At 39.9% G+C, this 7,553-nt stretch overlaps 1 pseudogene; it reads right to left on the reverse strand.

The window, feature by feature from the left end:
- Positions 1–4,031: 4,031 nt before the first annotated feature.
- LOC115942682 (U6 spliceosomal RNA) lies at positions 4,032–4,119 on the reverse strand (annotated as a pseudogene).
- Between the last annotated feature and the right edge of the window lie 3,434 nt (positions 4,120–7,553).

Here is a 7,553-nt window from a genome sequence, read left to right on the forward strand (position 1 = left end):
ATAGAATGGAATGTGGGGTATGGGTCATACCCTCAAGCACAATGGTGCTAAGTGGCATTATGCAATATCTGTCAGTGGGTTACCCATGGCCTACAAATTTCATCTGTGAGTGCTTTGAAAACAACCTGTGCAAAATATTTTGAAAGAGAGCTATGAAAACAAGCAAACAAATATTCTCCAATGAGATCGTTAGAGAAGATATTTGCTATAAAACAGGAATGCAATAGAATTTTAGACTTTTATTTCTAGTAGACACATTAACATTAAGAGAATTAATATTGAAAAGCCAAAGAGGTCCTTCCAGGAATTCAAGCAAGTACTGACAGTGAGAAAAATTCAATTGAAGCCAAGTAGTTTTAGAATTATGATAATTTCATGTTTTCATCCACAGCCTTAACTTTTCATCTGAACATCTGCCCTGGACATTTCTATCACACTGTGTCCCATAAACACATCAAGCTTAGCCTCCAACACTGATTGTACGCTCTCCCTCCATCAATTCCTACTGACTTTCCTATGATCTTTATATTAATTAATTGTACCATCAAGACAGTCATCCAACCCAGAAACTCTGCAGTTATACTAAAATATTTCCTCCTCTTAATATTCCAAATCTAGTTACCAGTCCTACTGATTCTGAATTCTAAAAATATTTCAAATCTATTACCTCTTCTGTTCTTGGGGTCCCTGCCTCAGATGAGGCTCTTAACACTGTTACTTACAGAACTGAATGTGTTAGTCAACTAAGTGATCACTCTGTCTGTGCTCTCTCTCTTCCTAGTTATCTACCTCACTGCCAAGAAGAATGAAAATTTATTCATGTCACAACCTTGGAACCATTTAACTGTTCTCCAACACATTAGGATGGCATATAAGTAGAGGGATCATTTGCCCTTCTTTACCCAATATTGGCTACTGTTCCAGCATAATTATAAATAACTCCCTTTCACTATCAAAAGTGATAGTGAATTTAGACAATCAATTACTAAGTAACTTTATTAGTGATGTTCTTCATTATCTAGTTTCCTTCCACTTCTTTTTCTGTCTGCCTAGTGAACACCTTTTTATCCTCCTAAGTCACCTGTTTCACTAAGACCACCTGTTCTTAGGCAGCTGCTCACACTGGTCTTGGAGTTTCCTTTGCCTTTGCCTGTGGTTCTGTTATTGTAAAATAACTTGCATGGCTTATGATAGGAGTGGTGAGGCAGAGACCAGGGCCCAGTTGTCTCTGCAACATTAGAACTTAGCAGAGGATCAGACACACAAGTGCATCTCATTACTGGATCAAACATTGCTTTGGCAGCTCACAAGACTGTATTTCCTAACCTATCAAATTGGTCACATATGTCAATTTACAAAATAAATGATTAAAATACACTTTATAAATAGTATCTTTGTTTTTATATGTCTAACACTTAAGACTAACCTGACATCATGCAATCTATCATACCTATTAATAGCTATCAATAACAGTAAAAATAATGACAAGAATTATTCTTTAAAACAATTTTTAGCAAATATAATGGCATATTTGGTGATCAATTAAAAATCAATTCTCTTAAAGGACTACCAATCTTCAATCAGGTCAGACACTGTATTTTTCCTGTACTCTATAAGGTGTCTCACACGTTGTCAACACTCCATGGAGTGTAAAACAGCAGTGATAATTAGGCTTTTATATTTGTGCTCATTATCCAGACCAAAGGGTGTACATGCTACTAAAACACAATGACTTTTCTCATTTGAATGTTTATAGTCCTGACAACTTGAAAAGTATATTATGTAGTGTTAATTAAATGAAGAGTTTCACATTCTTCTCACAAGCAAGAGATACAAATTTTAGGTACAAATTAGAATCCATAAGCATTTGACCTTAAACATAGAGAGAATAAAAACATTCCATATAAATCAAGGTCACCTGAACATGTGAGCCAATCACAGGACATATTTTGTTAAAATCTTAATTTTTGTGACTATTAAGTCTTAGAAGGAGCCAGAGTACTTACGCTAGTTTGTAGGATTTGAGGTTGGGTGGTCTCTGACTTAGCATTTGCTTTCCCCTTCCCCTTCATTAGCATCCCTTGCAATCACCAAAGAGGAATTTCCTCCATTCATGGGGATCTTCTAGATTATTACACCAGTACTACTCTTAAAGGCTGTATGGCCACACATCTTCAGTCTCCATAGAACAACAGTGAAGATAGATATTGACGTTCACCTTGCAGAGGCAATGTCTTTGCTCTCTCCCTGTAGAACTAAGATTAATGCCTAACACCTGAGGAATCAAAGAGCCTGCCAAATGATTTGGGACCTCTTAAAGCTCATAATTATCATTCATAGCAATCATGGCTTTTCATGATAAGTGGACAGGTAAACACAGCAATGATATAGTCCTTTATAAAAATAATACTGAACTTGGAATCCAAAAGCTTTAGGTCTAAGTCTGCTAATAGTAGTAGTAGTAGAAAGAAGGAAGAAGAAGGAGGAGGAGGAGGAGAGAAGAAGAAGAAGGGGAAGAGGAAGAAGAGGGAGAAGCAGCAGCTCCAATTAATTACTGAATACCAAATTTATAGCAAAAACTATAGTGCCTACATGGGGGACAGCTAGTCAATGGGAAAGAGAGGGAAAGGAACAATGAAATCTTCCTAGAGGAGGTGAGCTGGAAGTTGACATCTGGTGGGTAAGAGTTAGTGAGATGAATTCAGGAGGGAGAAGGAAAAGGTGCTCCTGGAGGAAGGAAATGAATATGCAGAAGTATGTGCTGGTAGCATGAGAATTTATGGGGCATTCCATTCTTCAGTTTATCTGAATCACAGAACTTCAGGATGGGGGAATAAAAATTATTAATCCACAAAGTGAAATAGAAGCAGGATTGTGAAGTACCTTGTGTATATCAATAAAGCATTATGGAATAGAGTTTCCATCAGGGGAGTGAAATGTCAGGTTTGTGTTTGGGTTGTAGAAATACTGCTGTGGGTGCCAAAAGGGGGATGGAGAGCGGCCAGGCCTGAGGCACAAAGAGCAAGTCAGAGGCAGGTATGGTAGCAATCTCAGTGAGATGATGGGCAGAGTTGGTGATAGATGAAAGCTCTAGGGCTCCGATGTTGGCTTTAAATATGTTGATAGTGCATATCTGGGGGGAAGGGAAGGTCCTAAGACAACACCCAGTTTTTTTTTTGGTTTCAGCAACTGAGTAAGATGTGGGCCCCCTCCCTGGGATAGAATAAATGGGGGCGGAACTATTTGGGAGAAGTTGAGATCTTTATATGGAAACACACCTTGCTCTTAAGGCTGAGGAGACATTTAAGGGAAGTTATCTACTGGACAGAGGTCTGTGGAAGCTTAGGATTCAGAGTGAAGCTGGGCTTCACTATTCCTAAATGAAACCTTGGAAATTATTGCAATCCCCCAAGAGGACGAACTGAGAAAATCCCAGGGTAGAAACCTGGGGAATACCACATTATAGGAAGAGCAACCTGCAAAGAATGCTGAGACTGGGTAGGCAAAGAGGTGGAAGGAAAATCAAAGAGAATGTGAAATCTCAAAAGATGACAAAGGAATATTTTAAATAGGAGGAGGGCTTATGAATACAAATATTTCAGAGAAGTCGAACAGGATAAAGACTTGGAAGTGACCATTAGGCACTGAAACAGAATAATCATAGATGACCTTGACAAAACTAGTTTTCCATGAAGATGAGAGTGGTAGTCTGATTACAGTGGCTTGAAGAATGAGTAAAAGTGAAGCAGGAAACAGTTTGGCAGTAAAGGGAAAGGAAGAACATAGGCTGTCAGCCATGTCAACCTAGAACCCAGATCCAATAAGGGTTTCTTATTTTAAGATGGAAATATTGAATGTAATTAGGTGTCATGGCAAAGATTTCTTTAAAGAGGGAAATAACAACATAGAATGAAGAAAGTGGATGATTAATAGACTAGATCCTAAGAAGGTGACACTGGATGAGATCCAGCAGAAAAAAGGGAAGATAAGCCTCGAAGGGGGGCAGGGGGCTCACTGTGCCACAGTGAGAACAAATTTGCGTGTCATCCTTGCGCTAAGGCCATGCTAATCTTCTCTGTTGTGTTCCAGTTTTAGTATATGTGCTGCCAAAGGGAGCACATCACTGAGAACAAAGAAGGCCGAACCAGGAATGCTGATAAAGTTAAGTGCAGAGCTATGGGAAATTGTGAGAATTCTCAGGATATTGTTCTCTGCCTGTTTTTTTCTTCTCTCAGTACAGCAAAAGTCAAAGTCGTTTGTTGAGAATAGAGATTAAGGCATAGCATACTGGGTTTGAAGAAAAATTAGATTAAAAAAAAATAGTGTGGGGTGCCTGGGTGGCTCAGTTGGTTGAGCGACTGCCTTAGGCTCAGGTCATGATCCTGGAGTCCTGGGATCGAGTCCCGCATGGGGCTCCCTGCTCGGCGGGGAGTCTGCTTCTCCCTCTGACCCTACCTCCTCTTGGGCTCTCTCTCTCACTCTCACTCTCTCAAATAAATAAATAAAATCTTAAAAAAAAAAAATAGTGTGAGCAGAGAAAGAAAAGAACTGATTAGGAAACACAGAAGGATCTCCAGGCAGTCCAGGGAACCGAGCCTTGATTCCAGAGCATGAATGTATGAGTTAACAGAGGCACTAAAATGTGGGCTCTCAGGCCCTCTCCGGGGGGTCTCCTTGGTGGGGCACAGGCATTGAGAAATCAGGCTATCGGACCGACTTCAAACCAGGTGCTGTAGAACCAGTGCCATGGAAGGGGACTGAGTCCAGGGAAATAAATGGCAACTACTTCATTTGTTCCCTCTTACATCTCTACAGAAAAAGGTATTCTTGCTCTTGTTTTACAGAAGGTGAAACTCTCACTCACGGAGGCTTATCTTTGTTCTGTCTCGGCCCATCTGCACATCCGCACGGGCTGAGTTAAGAGTCAGCTGGGCCTTCAGAATCAAAGCCACTCCTCACTCCCTGCACCGCGCTGCCCCTCTGGGAGTTACACACTGCTAACCGAAACAGAAGCAAGGGGTTAAGAGCTTTGTCCCACTCCCATTCTGCGACAACTCTGTTCCCTCTGTTTCGTAACATAAATCCAGGTTATACACACGAAGCATTCTAGCCCTCCGAAGGAAAGCACTATGCTAATTTAGAGGATATAAAAATGGTGCACCAAATTGCTCAGAGCGATGTTCACACAGTGAGAAGCTCATTTATGATACAGGATTATTAAAACCCAATCTCTGTTTTTTTTTGTTCCAACTGGTTTTCATTTGCCTTAGCAGCAGATGCTCTATGCTGGGAAAAATGAAAAACGATCTTCAGTGGGGGCACTGTAAGGCTTTCTTCCAGCAGAAGCTGTAAACCAGAATCACACACTCCTCCAAGCACAGATTTCATTTCCTCAACCCTTTGGTGGTGATTTATGTCATTGTCCTGAAGTTATCCTCAAAACACTGGGAAGTAGGCAAAACGATATTTTCTGATTAGGTATGCAATTGCAGCCTAAGAATTTAAAATGTTTTAACAAGATTGTTTCAATCCCCACTTGATGGATAGGGAACTCAACAGAGACAGTTGGCAGCTCCTCACTTTTTACTTTGGAGCTCTTGCTAAAATCTTCATCAGCCCTTGGAGCGCAGAGAGCTTGACCAGCTCCAAAGCCTAATCAATTTTGAATATTGAACTCTTTGGAGGAGTGGGCCTATGTAAATCCAATAAATACATTAATTTTTTTAAGGGGAAACTTATTTAGTGCCTTCTTTCAGGGCCCACAAATATGGCCTGATCTCTGGAGCACCAGGAGAAATGAGATAGGACCCTGGTGCCCTAGCTTTGCACCGAGCCCTCCTTCTCTTGGAGTTGCCTTTTCTTAGTCTCCCTTCCTCTTTTGTTGAGGAAAGACAGCTAGCTGGTCAGAGGCCCTGATGATGAAGTCTGGCATGTTCTACCCAAGGGCATGAACACCCAGAAGAAAGGCAGCCCCAGATGGAGGCCAATAAGCCAATCCTGGTCAGAACAGTCTCAAGAAATGGGAAGTACTCGATTCCACTTGGTCCCTTGCCAAGTCCACAGGGAAGCAACTTTTGCCGGAACTAAGTTACCTCTAACTTGTCCCTGTGATAAATGTCTCATACAGAATTTATCAGTCAAATTGCTACTGAACACGTTTTATATCATTAAACAATAAATGCATACATTGAAAGAAAACGTAGTCCAATATATTTTTTTAAAGGCAATGTGTAACTCATCCACCAGTTTTATTGGAATAATCTTTAAAGCTCTTAAGTTACAAGTTTTGGTTTTAGTTTCTTTTCTTATGCAGATACTTAGGAAACTGCTACAGTCTTTATATGTAAGACTAAAAGAATTAGCATCAGTTCTTGCTGGAACTTTGCACCCTGACAACATTGTTAGGGTGGGCCCTATTGTCTCCTGCATAGCATCCGATTATTTTACATTAAGTATGTACAACAGACACCGTTAATGAGACCATCGTGGGACATGAATGTTTGAACAACTCCATCCCATATCATCAGATTTTAAAATTGCTCAAACTTGGGGCGCTTGGGTGGTTCAGTAGGTTAAACATCCCACTTTTGATTTTGGCTCAGGTCATGATCTCAGGGTCATGGGATTGAACCCTGCATCAGGCTCCCCACTCACCAGGGAGTCTGCTTCTTTCTCTCTCCCCGCCTCTCTCCCCACTTGCTCTCTCCTTCAAATAATTAAATCAATCCTTAAAAAAATAAATAAAATTTCTCAAACTTACTAATGCCTATAGAGGAATCTATGTCATCTAAGAATCCTCTTCGATTTTTGCTCTTTCTCCACTGGTCTGTTATAACCAATTAAGACGTTTTCCATTGCTGTATTTCTAGTTGGCACATGGGATTCCATCTTACTTAAAAGGTTCGTTAGACAACAAGCAGTTCTTTGATAAGAAACCAATATCTCCTATTAACTTAGATGATGGGGTAAGCTGACATTATGTGCCATCTAATATAATGTGATGTGAGATACTCATCACCAGCTATGAGTAATTTTTTCTGAAAATATTCATTCTGAATGCAGTCAAGACCTTATACCTGTGCACTTCAAATGTGACTAGTTCAAACTGAGATGTGGTTATAAGCATAAAATACACACCAGATTTCAAAGACTTAGAATAACAATAAAAAGCAAAATTGCTCAATAATAATTATTATATCAATTACATGTTAAAATGATTAGATTTTGACTCTATTAAGTTAAATATAAAATATACTATTAAAATTAATTCCACTTCTTCCTTTTTATATATTTCATGTGTCCACTAGAAAATTTAAGATCACAAATGTGGCTCTCATTTGGGGCTCGCATTACACTTGTATAGGAGAGGGCTGCTTTACATTCAACTTGTAGTTTACAGGAAATACAGGAGAAAGAAGTTAAAAGGCACCAAGTGGAAACGATTAGCCAAATCTAAAATGGGGGAGGTACTACAACAGACCTCCAGAGAGCATGGGTCGCAGACTGCTGCTGGTCTGCATAACCATTTGTTAGCAGGCTACAAAAAGACCCGG

Source organism: Leptonychotes weddellii, chromosome 13 (assembly GCF_054177405.1).
Source record: "Leptonychotes weddellii isolate Sample4059 chromosome 13, ASM5417740v2, whole genome shotgun sequence".
Taxonomy (NCBI): domain Eukaryota; kingdom Metazoa; phylum Chordata; class Mammalia; order Carnivora; family Phocidae; genus Leptonychotes; species Leptonychotes weddellii.